We start from the raw sequence: 15,025 nt of genomic DNA, 5'->3' as shown, positions 1-15,025 counted from the left end.
TCACTCCATGCCGCTTTGTGTTTTGATGAGGTCTGCGTTTCCTTAAAATGTCAGTAATTTATCGCCCACTCACTGACGTTATCTGATGCTAACATCTGACTAATTTGCAGGTTATCTGCAGTTTCATTCATCACTTTTTCTAACAATAGATCTCTGATTCTGTGGTTCTAAGATTCGGTGCGTGCGGTTTCATATTTAATATGATCGCTCACAGGTAATAGCCTCAATGTTACTCGCTTCACTGCTCCATCCTTCAACTCTAATCATTGATGGAAAATGATGTTCGACCAGAGAGTTCCCAGCCTGACCATAACCTGTGGCCATCTCAGGACAACAGTTTGACTCGAACTGGAATGTTAATGTGGCTTGTTAAATAAAATAATCTGCGTCTCAGTGTGAGTGTTTTGGATTTGCTCCAACAGCCTGAGTACTGAAGCTATTGAACATTTAATAAGCTTTAAAACACCTTTATAGAACCCAAGTTGCCAGATCCTCCTGTAGCAATTGTCATTTTCTCCCTTGGTGCAAACTGCCTGACCCACAGGGATATAAGCAGCGGGATTCTCCGCTGACTCCGGCACAAGATTCATGCAGTTTCTCGACAGCAAAACTGGTGCTGCACCTGGATCGATTCAGCCACTGTGGAGGGGCTAGCACCGGGGCCACGTGGAACACAATCGATCCCAATGGGAAACGCAGGTCCGGGATTGGCACTCAGGAGGCTGACAAGCTGCAGCCGCAGATACACACTGCCCTCCCCACACACACTCATCCCAGCCCCACACACACACTGCCCTCCCCACACACACTCATCCCAGCCCCACACACACACTGCCCTCCCCACACACACTCATCCCAGCCCCACACACACACTGCCCTCCCCACACACACTCATCCCAGCCCCACACACACACTGCCCTCCCCACACACACTCATCCCAGACAATGAGAGGAGAGTGGCACCAAGGTTCAGGGACGCTGAGCTGTCGACCCTGCCAGACGTGGTGGAGGAGAAGCGGGCAACCCTGGCCTGGGAAGGGGGCTGCCAGCTGCTGCCATTCACCGTGCCTGGGCATTGTTGGCAGAGGCGGTCAGCACTGTGGACAACACCGTCCGGACCAGCCAGCAGTGCAGGAAGAAACTGCACAACCTCCTCAGCACAGCCAGGGTGAGTGGGCAGCATTGTGCCCCGGGCATCAAACCCCGTCCCACACACCCGTTACCACATCCTCCCCCGACCCGGAGGGCGGCCGAACCCCCACTCTGCACCACACGTCGGCACCCATACCGGCTGCCGGGGCTGGGATGAGTGTGTGTGGGGAGGGCAGTGTGTGTGTGTGGCTGGGATGAGTGTGTGTGGGGAGGGCAGTGTGTATCTGCGGCTGCAGCTTGTCAGCCTCCTGAGTGTCAATCCTGGACCTGCTGAATCCGGCATCTTTTCCCATTGGGATCGATTGTGTTCCACCTGGCCCCGGTGCTAGCCCCTTCACAGTCGCTGATGCCCCCCAGCTACCCAGCCCCTGGGCTGCATGCGTCGGTGGACTGTCTATCACTGCCGTTCCTCTCCCTCCCCCACCGCCACACGAGAAGGCTGCCCATAACCACCGGGAGCAGGAGCAAACTAGAGGGGATCCGCCGGACCTCCGGCCCCTCACCACGGCAGAGCAGCGGGCACTGGACATGGTCAGTGGGCCTGAGGAAAGGGCAGTTGCTGGGGTGGAAATCAGCATTGGGCGAGGAATCGAGACCCGCTTAATTGCAGTTCCATGTGACATGTGCCAACCTCTCCCCCCCTTACCCCCACACCGCCCCTCCCTCCCCCCAACCACCCCCACACCACCCCCTCCCCCCCCACCACCCCTACCCCACCCCCTCCCTCCCCCCACCACCCCCACCCCCACACTGCCCCTCCCTCCCCCCAACCACCCCCACTCCACCCCCTCCCTCCCCCCACCACCCCCACCCTCACACCACACCCTCACGCTGGCTCCACACCCCCACCTGCTGTCCTGCCTTGGTTCCGGTCCATCTGGCGCCCCCGCCCCCAGCCAGTGCCACAGCCGGAGTCCCGGGTTCCGAGCAGTAATCAGGGCACCAACATGGAGGGAGCCATAGAGCTCCCGAGGAGGAGACTGCCTGGGGCACAGTGCTGCCCTCTCACCCTGGCTGACATCCCAGCACAGCTTCTCCAACACCCTCCACCATCCCAGAGACTCACATCTTGTGCAATGTAGTGAAGAGGCACCTGGGACACTATCTGGTGCTGACCACACACACCAGCTGCAGTACAGCAGGTACAGATAGGAAGACCCGAGGGGGCGGACGGTCAGAGGGTGGGCCGACTCCAGGGACCCGCTGCCATCCAGACGGGTCTCAGGTCTCTGAAACGGACAGTCCCATCGATTGTGGCGATGCTGTCACAGAGCAAGGGACTACATGAGGGGTTGTCGGCGAGCATCCAACATCTGGCACAGATGGAGGAGTCCAACCGTGTGCAGGAGCAGGAGGTGGTGCCAATCAGGCGTGCCACCCAGCCCAACACCGCACGGGTGGCGTTCACGGTGGAGACATTGGGGACGATGATTTTGGCCATGGATCAGCGTGTCCAAGATCTGGGGAATTCTCTGCAGGAAGGGGCTGTGAGCATTTAGATCCTGGCCGAGACCAGAGAGGGCCTCCAGGACTGGCTGTGCCAGGTGTTGGGGTGGCCTCAGGCGATGGCTGCGCTCGCACCCCAGTCCCAATGGAGATGCACTGAGGGAGGAGGAGGTGCTGGGGTTCATGCCGGTGACTCCCCCAGGGGAGGTGCTGGAACACCGCAGCACGTCGGACTCCGCCCCTCCTGTCCCTGGTGCATCTGGTGGGTGTAGTGAATGTATTGCTGTAACAATTCACCATATGATTATCTGTATTACGCTGTTGCCCAAGTGGGCTCCACCTATGGACCGATTGTATGGTACTGCCTATAATGTATCATGTGGGCTCCGCCCCTGACTCCACCCCACGAGGGGAGGTATAAAGAGCAGTCGCCCTGTAGGCAGCTCCCACGAACAGATCAGTCGCAGGCAGGCACTGTTCTAGTTGATTAAAGCCACAGTTTACTTCCACTCCTGGTTTTGTGTGAATTGATGGTCGCATCAGTGAGCAGCAGGCGGAACGGGCAGCTCCGCGCTAGCCGGTACGCCCCAGCAGTGGCCGGGCCCATCCAGGCTGGGTCGCCCCAGGAGACGTGTGGTAGGGCAGGAGTCACAGCCGTCCACCTCCACTCCTGGTGTACCGTCTGGGGAACCACCTAGGTGTTGTGTTAGGGCCGTAAGGCCTGAAACGTAGATACCAGTTGAGTTGGCGCGGGTGCAGGGCACAGTTTATTTATAGGAGATGGGGCACATACTGTATATACATTGTCACATTAAAGATCTGTTCAGACTGTTACAAACTGCCTCGGTGCTCCGTCAGAAGGTTGTGCGAAGTTGGCTGTCTGGACTGGCTGCAGAGGGGTGGAGGTGGGTGGGGGGGGGGGGGGGGGGGGGGGGGGGGATGGGCTTGGTTCAGGGGTGGGTGGTAAGTGTGGGTCGGGGTGTCGGCAGGAGGTGGGTGGTGGGTGAGGGGGTGTCAGCGGGGGGGGTGGGTGGTGGGTGAGGGGGTGTCGGCGGGGGGGTGGGTGGTGTGTGAGGGGGTGTTGGCGGGGGGGTGGGTGGTGTGTGTGAGGGGGCGTCGGCGGGGGTGGTGGGTGGTATGTGAGGGGGAGTCGGCGGGGGGTGGTGTGTGAGGGGGCGTCGGCGGGGGTGGTGGGTGGTGTGTGAGGGGGAGTCGGCGGGGGGGTGGGTGGTGTGTGAGGGGGAGTCGGCGGGGGGGTGGGTGGTGTGTGGGGGGGTGTCGGCGGGGGGGTGGGTGGTGTGTGGGGGGGAGTCGGCGGGGGGTGGGTGGTGTGGGGGGGGTGTTGGCGGGGGGGTGGGTGGTGTGTGGGGGGTGTCGGCGGGGGGGTGGGTGGTGGGTGGGGGGGTGTCGGCGGGGGGGTGGGTGGTGGGTGAGGGGGGGTCGGCGGGGGGGTAGGTGGTGTGTGAGGGGGTGTCGGCGGGGGGGTGGGTGGTGTGTGGGGGGGAGTCGGCGGGGGGGTGGGTGGTGTGTGAAGGGGTGTCGGCAGGGGTGTGGGTGGTGTGTGGGGGGGGTGTTGGTGGGGGGGGGTCGGTGGTGTGTGTGGGGGGGTGTTGGCGGGGGGGTGGGTGGTGTGTGGGGGGGAGTCGGCGGGGGGGTGGGTGGTGTGTGAGGGGGGGGGGGCGTGTGAGGGGGTGTTGGCGGGTGTGGGTGGTGTGTGGGGGGTGTCGGCGGGTGGGTGGGTGGTGTGTGAGGGGGTGTCGGCGGGGGGGGTGGGTGGTGTGTGGGTGGGTGGTGTGTGGGGGGGTGTCGGCGGGGGGGTGGGTGGTGTGTGGGGGGGGGTGTCGGCGGGAGGGTGGGTGGTGTGTGGGGGGGTGTTGGCGGGTGTGGGTGGTGTGTGGGGGGTGTTGGCGGGGGGGTGGGTGGTGTGTGGGGGGGGGTGTTGGCGGGGGTGTGGGTGGTGTGTGGGGGTGGGTGGTGTGTGTGAGGGGGTGACGGCGGGGGTGGTGGTGTGTGGGGGGGGTGGTGTTGTGTGAGGGGGTGTCGGCGGGGGGTGTGGTGTGTGGGGGGGTTGGTGGCGTGTGAGGGGGTGTCAGCAGGGGGTGGGTGGTGTGTGAGGGGGGTGTCGGCGGGGGGGGGGGTGGTGTGTGGGGGTGGGTGGTGTGTGTGAGGGGGTGACCGGCGGGGGTGGTGGTGTGTGGGGGGGTGGGTGGTGTGTGGAGGGGGTGTTGGCGGGGGGGGTGGGTGGTGTGTGGGGGGGTGTTGGCGGGGGGGTGGGTGGTGTGTGGGGGGGTGTTGGCAGGGGGGTGGGTGGTGTGTGGGGGGGTGTTGGCGGGGGGGTGGGTGGTGTGTGTGAGGGGGTGTCGGCGGGGGGGGTGGGTGGTGTGTGGGGGGGGTGTTGGCGGGGGGGTGGGTGGTGTGTGTGAGGGGGTGTCCGCGGGGGGGTGGGTGGTGTGTGGGGGGGTGTCGGCGGGGGGGTGGGTGGTGTGTGGGGGGGTGTCGGAGGGGGGGTGGGTGGTGTGTGGGGGGGTGTTGGCGGGTGTGGGTGGTGTGTGGGGGGGAGTCGGCAGGGGTGTGGGTGGTGTGTGGGGGGGTGTTGGCGGGGGGGTGAGTGGTGTGTGGGGGGGTGTTGGCGGGGGGGTGGGTGGTGTGTGAGGGGGTGTCGGCGGGGGGGTGGGTGGTGTGGGGTAGGGGGTGTCGGCGGGGGGGTGGGTGGTGTGTGGGGGGGGTGTCGGAGGGGGGGGTGGTGTGGGGGGGGGGGGGGGGGGGGGGGGGGGGGGGGGGGGGGGGGGGGGGGGGGGGGGGGGGGGGGGGGGGGGGGGGGGGGGGGGGGGGGGGGGGGGGGGGGGGGGGGGGGGGGGGGGGGGGGGGGGGGGGGGGGGGGGGGGGGGGGGGGGGGGGGGGGGGGGGGGGGGGGGGGGGGGGGGGGGGGGGGGGGGGGGGGGGGGGGGGGGGGGGGGGGGGGGGGGGGGGGGGGGGGGGGGGGGGGGGGGGGGGGGGGGGGGGGGGGGGGGGGGGGGGGGGGGGGGGGGGGGGGGGGGGGGGGGGGGGGGGGGGGGGGGGGGGGGGGGGGGGGGGGGGGGGGGGGGGGGGGGGGGGGGGGGGGGGGGGGGGGGGGGGGGGGGGGGGGGGGGGGGGGGGGGGGGGGGGGGGGGGGGGGGGGGGGGGGGGGGGGGGGGGGGGGGGGGGGGGGGGGGGGGGGGGGGGGGGGGGGGGGGGGGGGTAGGGGGTGTCGGCGGGGGGGTGGGTGGTGTGTGGGGGGGGGTCGGCGGGGGGGGGGTGGTGGGGGGGGGAGTCGGCGGGGGGGTGGGTGGTGGGTGGGGGGGTGTCGGCGGGGGGTGGGTGGTGTGTGGGGGGCAGTCGGCGGGGGTGGTGGGTGGTGTGGGGGGGAGTCGGCGGGGGGGTGGGTGGTGTGTGGGGGGAGCGGCGGGGGGGGGGGTGGTGTGGGGGGGTGTTGGCGGGGGGTGGGTGGGTGTGGGGGGGGTGTTGGCGGGGGTGTGGGTGGTGTGTGGGGGTGGGTGGTGTGTGTGAGGGGGTGACGGCGGGGGTGGTGGTGTGTGGGGGGTGGGTGGTGTGTGAGGGGGTGTCGGCGGGGGGTGTGGTGTGTGGGGGGGTGGGTGGCGTGTGAGGGGGTGTCAGCAGGGGGTGGGTGGTGTGTGAGGGGGTGTCGGCGGGGGGGTGGGTGGTGTGTGGGGGTGGGTGGTGTGTGTGAGGGGGTGACGGCGGGGGTGGTGGTGTGTGGGGGGGTGGGTGGTGTGTGAGGGGGTGTTGGCGGGGGGGTGGGTGGTGTGTGGGGGGGTGTTGGCGGGGGGGTGGGTGGTGTGTGGGGGGGTGTTGGCAGGGGGGTGGGTGGTGTGTGGGGGGGGTGTTGGCAAGGGGGTGGGTGGTGTGTGTGAGGGGGTGTCGGCGGGCGGGTGGGTGGTGTGTGTGAGGGGGTGTCCGCGGGGGGGTGGGTGGGGTGGGGGGTGTGGTGTGTGGGGGGGTGGGTGGTGTGTGGGGGGTGTTGGCGGGGGGGTGGGTGGTGGGTGAGGGTGTGTTGGCGGGGGGGTGGGTGGTGTGTGTGGGGGGGAGTCGGCGGGGGTGTGGGTGGTGTGTGGGGGGGTGGGTGGTGTGTGGGGGGGTGTTGGCGGGGGGGTGGGTGGTGTGTGAGGGGGTGTTGGCGGGGGGGTGGGTGGTGTGTGAGGGGGTGTCGGCGGGGGGGTGGGTGGTGTGTGGGGGGGGGGGTGTTGGCGGGAGGGTGGGTGGGTGGCCCAATGCCCTACATCATATGAACAACTTCCAGTTTCCTGGCCCTAACCGCCTCCTCCTTCCCATGGATGTCCAATCCCTCTATACCCCCATTCCCCACCAGGATGTCCAATCCCTCTCCCTCCATTCCCCACCAGACTGTCCAATCCCTCTATACCCCCATTCCCCACCAGGATGTCCAATCCCTCTCCCTCCATTCCCCACCAGGATGCCCAATCCCTCTATACCTCCATTCCCCACCAGAATGCCCAATCCCTCTATACCCCCATTCCCCACCAGGGTGTCCAATCCCTCTATACCTCCATTCCCCACCAGGATGTCCAATCCCTCTATACCTCCATTCCCCACCAGGATATCCAATCCCTCTATACCTCCATTCCCCACCAGGATGTCCAATCCCTCTCTCCCTCCATTCCCCACCAGGATGTCCAATCCCTCTATACCTCCATTCCAAACCAGGATGTCCAATCCCTCTATACCTCCATTCCCCACCAGGGTGTCCAATCCCTCTATACCTCCATTCCCCACCAGGGTGTCCAATCCCTCTATACCTCCATTCCCCACCAGGATATCCAATCCCTCTATACCTCCATTCCCCACCAGGATGTCCAATCCCTCTCTCCCTCCATTCCCCACCAGGATGTCCAATCCCTCTATACCCCCATTCCCCACCAGGATGTCCAATCCCTCTATACCTCCATTCCCCAACAGGATGTCCAATCCCTCTCCCTCCATTCCCCACCAGGATGCCCAATCCCTCTATACCTCCATTCCCCACCAGGATGCCCAATCCCTCTATACCCCCATTCCCCACCAAGGTGTCCAATCCCTCTATACCTCCATTCCCCACCAGGATGTCCAATCCCTCTCCCTCCATTCCCCACCAGGCTGTCCAATCCCTCTATACCCCCATTCCCCACCAGGATGTCCAATCCCTCTATACCTCCATTCCCCACCAGGATGTCCAATCCCTCTCTCCCTCCATTCCCCACCAGGATGTCCAATCCCTCTATATTCCATTCCCCACCAGGATGTCCAATCCCTCTATACCTCCATTCCAAACCAGGGCGTCCAATCCCTCTATACCTCCATTCCCCACCAGGGTGTCCAATCCCTCTATACCTCCATTCCCCACCAGGGTGTCCAATTCCTCTATACCTCCATTCCCCACCAGGATGTCCAATCCCTCTCCCTCCATTCCCCACCAGGATGCCCAATCCCTCTATACCTCCATTCCCCACCAGAATGCCCAATCCCTCTATACCCCCATTCCCCACCAGGGTGTCCAATCACTCTATACCTCCATTCCCCACCAGGATGCCCAATCACTCTATACCCCCATTCCCCACCAGGGTGTCCAATCCCTCTATACCTCCATTCCCCACCAGGGTGTCCAATCCCTCTATACCTCCATTCCCCACCAGGATGTCCAATCCCTCTCCCTCCATTCCCCACCAGGATGCCCAATCCCTCTATACCTCCATTCCCCACCAGAATGCCCAATCCCTCTATACCCCCATTCCCCACCAGGATGTCCAATCCCTCTATACCTCCATTCCCCACCAGGGTGTCCAATCCCTCTATACCTCCATTCCCCACCAGGATGTCCAATCCCTCTCCCCCCATTCCCCCTCAGGATGGTCGGAGGTTTCTCCGCTTCTTCCTCGAAGCGAGGCCTGAACAATCTCCGTCCACCCCCACTCTCCTCCGTCTGGCTGAACAATCTCCGTCCACCCCCACTCCCCTCCGTCTGGCTGAACCTGTATCTCATTCAACAATTTCTCCTTTCACTTGTCTCACTTCCTGCAAACCAAAGGTGTTGCTATGGTTACCCACATGTGTCCCAGTTTTGCCTGTCTCTTTCTGGAGTATGTGGAACATTCCTTGTTCCAGTCCTACTCCAGCCCCTCCCACAACTCTTATCAATACATCGGTGACTGTTTCGGTGCCGCTTCATGTTCCCGTCTGAACCTGGAAAAGTTAATTAATTTTGCTTCCAATTTCCACCCCTCTGTCATCTTCACATTGTCCATCTCTGACACTTCCCTTCCTTTCCTTCATCTCTCGATCTCCATTTCTGGGGGCAGACTGTCCACTAATATCCATTACAAACCCACCGACTCCCACAGATACCTCTACTACAGCTCTTCACACCCCACACCCTGTAAGGACTCCATCCCAATCCCTATACATCGGCCTAGATTCTCCGTCGCTGCCGTGGTAACGGGTCCACTGCGCGATTGAGAATCAAAAAATCGGGATCGGTGGCGGGCATCGTCAGCGCCATTGCGATGCTCTGGCCCTCCACTGGCGGCAGGACCGGAGTTCCCGCCCGAAAACCAGCGTGAGGATGCAGGTCAGAGACCCGAGTCCCTGGCCCACCGTGATTCCCTGAGTCGCAAATCACATGGGCGGGGATTACTACAGGTATCACCAGACGTGAGCTGAACGCGATGGCCCTTGCGGTGGGCCAAGGTTGTAACTCCTGAAGGGAGTAACCCCCAAAGACCATCTGAAGGCTACCCGCCCCAACAATGCACAACTTGCCGACCTCTCCTTTACCAGAACCCCTCACAGACCCTCCCCTAAAACGGGAAAACCCCAAGGAACCCCCTAAATAGGGGTACACCCACAGGGCTGCCCTTAATAAGGGAACCCCCCCCATAGGGACACCCTTAATAAGGGAACCCCCCCACAGGGACACCCTTAATAAGGGAACCCCCCCACAGGGACACCCTTAATAAGGTAACCCCCCCACAGGGACACCCTTAATAGAGGGACCTCCCGCAGGGACTCCCTAATTAAGGGAACCCCATCAACACATCAAAGAGAGGTAAGAACATTTAGTGATTGGAATGCACTTACCTCTCTTTGATGTGGTTGATGTTTGTAAACATCCTTCAGCACTTAGAGACACTCACCCATAAAGGGAGATGAATGAATCAAGGCTGCAGCTGTTTTGCAGAAGCTGCCAATGACAGCCCACTAAGAGAAATGAATGAATGGCTGTCAGCTCAATGATCTGAGGGGGTTAAACACAGGTCACTGCTTTTCTCTCTCCAGGAATGGACACCTTGTGCCTCCAGGTAAATGTTATAACTGTAATTTCTGTCATAGTCCTTGTCTGGACAGGGGTCCTTTTTCTGGGGTGGAGGTCCTTTATTTCGTGGGTCCCTGTGATGGGTCCCACGATTAAGAAGGTCCCTGTGGAGGGTCCCCTATTTAGGGGGTCCATGTGGGGCTCCCTCCCTCCAGTTAGTTTGTCCCTGTGGGGAGCCCCAGTATTTAAGGGGTCTCTGTGGGGGATATTTCTTGATTTGTGCTCCCGGGGGAATGGAAATCAGTTACAGTTATAAGAACATAAGAACATAAGAACTAGGAGCAGGAGTAGGCCATCTGGCCCCTCGAGCCTGCTCCGCCATTCAATGAGATCATGGCTGATCTTTTGTGGACTCAGCTCCACTTTCCGGCCCGAACACCATAACCCTTAATCCCTTTATTCTTCAAAAAACTATCTATCTTTACCTTAAAAACATGTAATGAAGGAGCCTCAACTGCTTCACTGGGCAAGGAATTTCATAGATTCACAACCCTTTGGGTGAAAAAGTCCCTCCTAAACTCAGTCCTAAATCTACTTCCCCTTATTTTGAGGCTATGTCCCCTAGTTCTGCTTTCACCCGCCAGTGGAAACAACCTGCCCACATCTATCCTATCTATTCCCTTCATAATTTAAATGTTTCAATAAGATCCCCCCTCATCCTTCTAAATTCCAACGAGTACAGTCCCAGTCTACTCAACCTCTCCTCATAATCCAACCCCTTCAGCTCTGGGATTAACCTAGTGAATCTCTTCTGCACACCCTCCAGTGCCAGTACGTCCTTTCTCAAGTAAGGAGACCAAAACTGAACACAATACTCCAGATGTGGCCTCACTAACACCTTATACAATTGCAGCATAACCTCCCTAGTCTTAAACTCCATCCCTCTAGCAATGAAGGACAAAATTCCATTTGCCTTCTTAATCACCTGTTGCACTTGTAAACCAACTGTCTGTGACTCATGCGCTAGCACACCCAGGTCTCTCTGCACAGCGGCATGCTTTAATATTTTATCATTTAAATAATAATCCCGTTTGCTGTTATTCCTACCAAAATGGATAACCTCACATTTGTCAACAAATATCCTCCGGCAGTAGAACATAGGACGAGATTCTCCGTCCGTGAACCACAATTGGGCGGAGAATCTCGTGCCACCGGAATGTCACTTTCCGATGCCCCGACAGCGGTGTGATGAAGGAAACGCTGTTTCCAGGCCCCCACCCCCCGCAATGTTCTGCCTCGGCCAGAAGGAATTACCGACTACGAGTTTCACTATTGGTATTTGAGAGCGAGGTGGAATGAAGGGGCTGAGGGGCTTCTGCCAGGGCCATGGGGAGGAGCTGGTCTGACCAGGAAGTGGGCCAAGGGGCTGGGCTGGACGGGCACAGACCACCATTGCTGCAATCGGCAAGGCAGCCATGCAGCTCTGCATCACTGCTGACTGCCCACTTTGAACTTAGCACCAGGGGTTGTATGGGTGCCTCCCCAGGCCTCCCCCTACGTGCCCTCTGGCCCCAGCTGACCTATCAATAGGATGGGCTTGCTCAGCACAACCAGTGCCATCTTTGTGGCTGGGCTCAGGGTGCGTGGGGACTGGAATGCCCATACGCAGCTCCTGTTTGTCAGGTTCCCCAGTGCCAGTCCTGACCTCGGCCAATCACACACCGGCATTCGTTGGAATTGCGTTAGTTCCCATGACCCCGGTGCCAGCCTATTCGGATGTCCTGAATCGCTCAGGGACAGGCGTCGCTTTCCGGCGAGCTTCAGACTCTGAAACGGAGAATTCTGGCCATCCTCTCCCAAAGGGTGAATCTCGCCCATCAACCCCAGTTGAATGGCAATGCTGAGGCAGCATTGAAAACCACCAAAGGAATGATCAAGTGGTTGAGCAATTTCAGCGCACATGGATACAAGACACGGGAAGACGTCCAGTCCAAAGACTGACATCATGCTGCACTCAAACTACTCTTTCAATAGCAAAAAAGCTGCTGAAATCAGAAGTAGTAACAGGCGTGAGCGAAAAAAATCAAGGGAAGGAGCAAAATGGCAAATTTTAGTTTGACATGACCGCCAAATAATATCCAGAGTTGAGTGTTGACTCAGTCAAGGTCCTTCAATCCTCTCAACAGCACTTAGCCCACGTGGCATGTGGGATATGACTAGAGCAGTTTTCACTTGACTGTATGAGTGAAAGTGAACGGCGAATTATGCCAGAGCAACTACACAGGGTATAGAATGGCCATCACTCCCAGATCAACTGGTCCCCAACTATGAAAATGGAATAACAACAACAGTCAACACAGTTCAGAGGGAAGACATTCCCTGAAAAAGGAACATCGCCCAGACAAACTGCCAATGACAATGTGCTGCACGATTCAATGACTATGGGGAAATCTTACCAGAATTTGGCAAAATGTCAGTCTGAGACTCTCCAGTTGCACAGACCAGTTTTCCAGCAGAACTTTAAACCTCTTAGAGAAAAGAAATGAGTGGATGTGGTTTATGCTGTCAGTCTGTTCATAGTTCAGGAAGTGGCTCCAAAGGGATCAGTGCACCATCTTTAAAGGGCTTCTGATTAACACAGGAGTCTAATGGCCCCCCAGCCCCATTACGGAGCAATGGGGGGCTCCCCCCTGACAATCTTCAACGGTGTTCCGCTCCCTCCACCTCCTCATAACCACCACCGCCGTTCAATCGCTCACCAATACCGCGGAGGTATGGCCGGCATTACCCACCCCCCCCCCCCCCCCCTCATCACCCATCAATGTCCCCACAAGGGGGTCCCATTAGGCCCCTCCCCTTGCACTGCCAACCTGGCAGTGGCGACCTGTGCCAGGCGGCAGTGCCCGGGCATCTCCCTCTACCTTTCTGGGGGCTATACTTCCCTCTGCGCCCCCGGGCAGATCCCCTGACTGTCTCAGTGAGGTATAAATATTTAGGGAGGGTGACCGTTTGGCAGTGGGTGGTCGCTAATAACGACATTAATATTAAATCCATTCAAATGTATTAAAATGAGGCTCATGCCCTTTGCTTTTCCTGATTCATACGAGACGTGGACAGCGAATGCAGGCTCAGGATTACACCCAATGCGTATGCAGAGACCGACTAATATAGCAAACAGTTTGTTAATGCAGTGGTTGTATAATGGGTAACTTTGGGAACTCATAATTACACATGAAAGTGTCTTTTGTATGTTATGAAATGGAGATGTTAAGGTTTTGAAATTCAATCATTACTAAATGTCCTACTTGACTTGCTGCAGAGACATGAGCTCGGCCATGAGGGAAGGTGTGGAGGCAGCAAGGATACAGGCAGTTCAATAAAGACATCATTCTGAGTGTTTGTGCTCATAGCATTGCCCCTTAATTGACCTCCAGATTAGTGCTGCAAAAAATGACCTTTAAAACACCACTTGCCATATTTTAGTGGCCAAAGTTTATTTTGGCTTGGATTTTGAGTTGCTAATGACATCAAAACTGCTAACGTTTGTTACGTTGAAATGAATTTGTGGAGTCCGTGTGTATTCAGAATAATGCAGGAATTGAAGAGTCATTGACAGTGATTTCTCTGCTTCTCCAGAGGATGTGCCATTTAGATGCATCGATTCCCCCCAGCCTGAAATCTGCTTGAAATCAGTGGAATTTGGGAGAACATCTGTCCTTACGCTGTTTAGCCCCTAAGAAGCTATACTTTGTTGCATGAGGTGTATCTGGAGGCTGAATTTTACAAGTGTCAGGAGGCTGACATTGGGATCATTTCAAGGTCATGATCGCAGCCCATCTTCCAGCTGCATTTTAGGGAGGTGACCAATTTGTCAGCCACCTTTGCATTCACAGTCCAATCAGGATTGTGAGCGAGTTCTGGAGACAGTGTAACCTAACCCTCATGATCTGACAGTGGGAGAACTGCTCAGGCCCAAGAACAGGAGCAGCACCTGTGAAGAACTAGAAAAACCATTAGTTCAGGAGATGACTGAGACGTCACCAGGCTCATAATGATTAAAGACAAGGTGGCACGGTGGTTAGCACCGCTGCCTCGCAGCTCCAAAGTCCAAGGTTTAATTCCGGCTTTGGGTAACTGTCCGTGCGGAGTCTGCACGTTCTCCCCATGTCTGCGTGGGTTTCCTCCCACAGTCCAAAGATGTGCAGGTTAGGTGGATTGGTCACTTTCAGTGACCCCTTAGGGTGGGCTTATAGGGCAAAGGAATTGGGCCTAGGTAAGGTAGTCTTTCGAAGCGTTGATGCAGACTCAATGGGCGGAATGGCCTCTTTCGGCACTGTAGGGATTGTATGATTCAATCATATCTGTCTCTAGGAATTACAAAATTGATGGCAATGCTGTGTCATGGGAAGACAGCAGCTGTACCATTTTCTGGCAGAAATATTTAGATTTCCTTCAGCTGTAACACAGCCTCCGTATCCCATTATGCAGCCGCCTCTTCTCACTTGCTAGGGTGCCGACACAGCCGGGGTCTGCACAATATCGGCAAAATTGCTGTGCTGTTGCAATAATTGCCATTAAGTGGCTCCTTAATTAGCTTGATTGCATTCCTGCTGCTCCCATGCGGGTTATTGTTGCTGCTGCACATTCATCTCGAGCTAAAGCAGGAGGAGAGGAAGCTGCTCCGACACTTTTTACCGCAATTATCTCAGCCACCCTCCTTCATGTGACTGGAAAAACTCTGTTCAGCGTTTTTAACAATGTATCAACTTGATAATTATTAATAATAACCTCACCCGCCCTGAAAGGTTCATTTCATATTTGTGGAATGTCAAATTTTACCATAATTATTTTTAAAATCCACATTTCTTTGAAAAGTTTTTAAAATATGTTTCTTTATCTTCATTCTCAATCCAATCACAATTATTTATTTTTCTATCTCAAATTTTTAATTAAAAATGAAGGATATTAGGTTCTTTTAACTTTTGGTTTGGTGTTTAGTGAATTTCTGCCATCTCTGTTGCCATCACTGTTGTTGTGCACTTTGACTTGGGAGCAGATTAAATCTGCCACCAATATCGAGAAAAGCCACGGAGATCACGAGATCTTTGTGGGTCTAGCTTTCTTCAAGCCTTTGCTTCATTGC

The sequence above is a fragment of the Scyliorhinus canicula genome, chromosome 14 (assembly GCF_902713615.1).
Source record: "Scyliorhinus canicula chromosome 14, sScyCan1.1, whole genome shotgun sequence".
Lineage (NCBI taxonomy): Eukaryota > Metazoa > Chordata > Chondrichthyes > Carcharhiniformes > Scyliorhinidae > Scyliorhinus > Scyliorhinus canicula.
The sequence above is the reverse complement of the archived record's forward strand: the minus strand, read 5'-3'. Positions refer to the sequence as shown.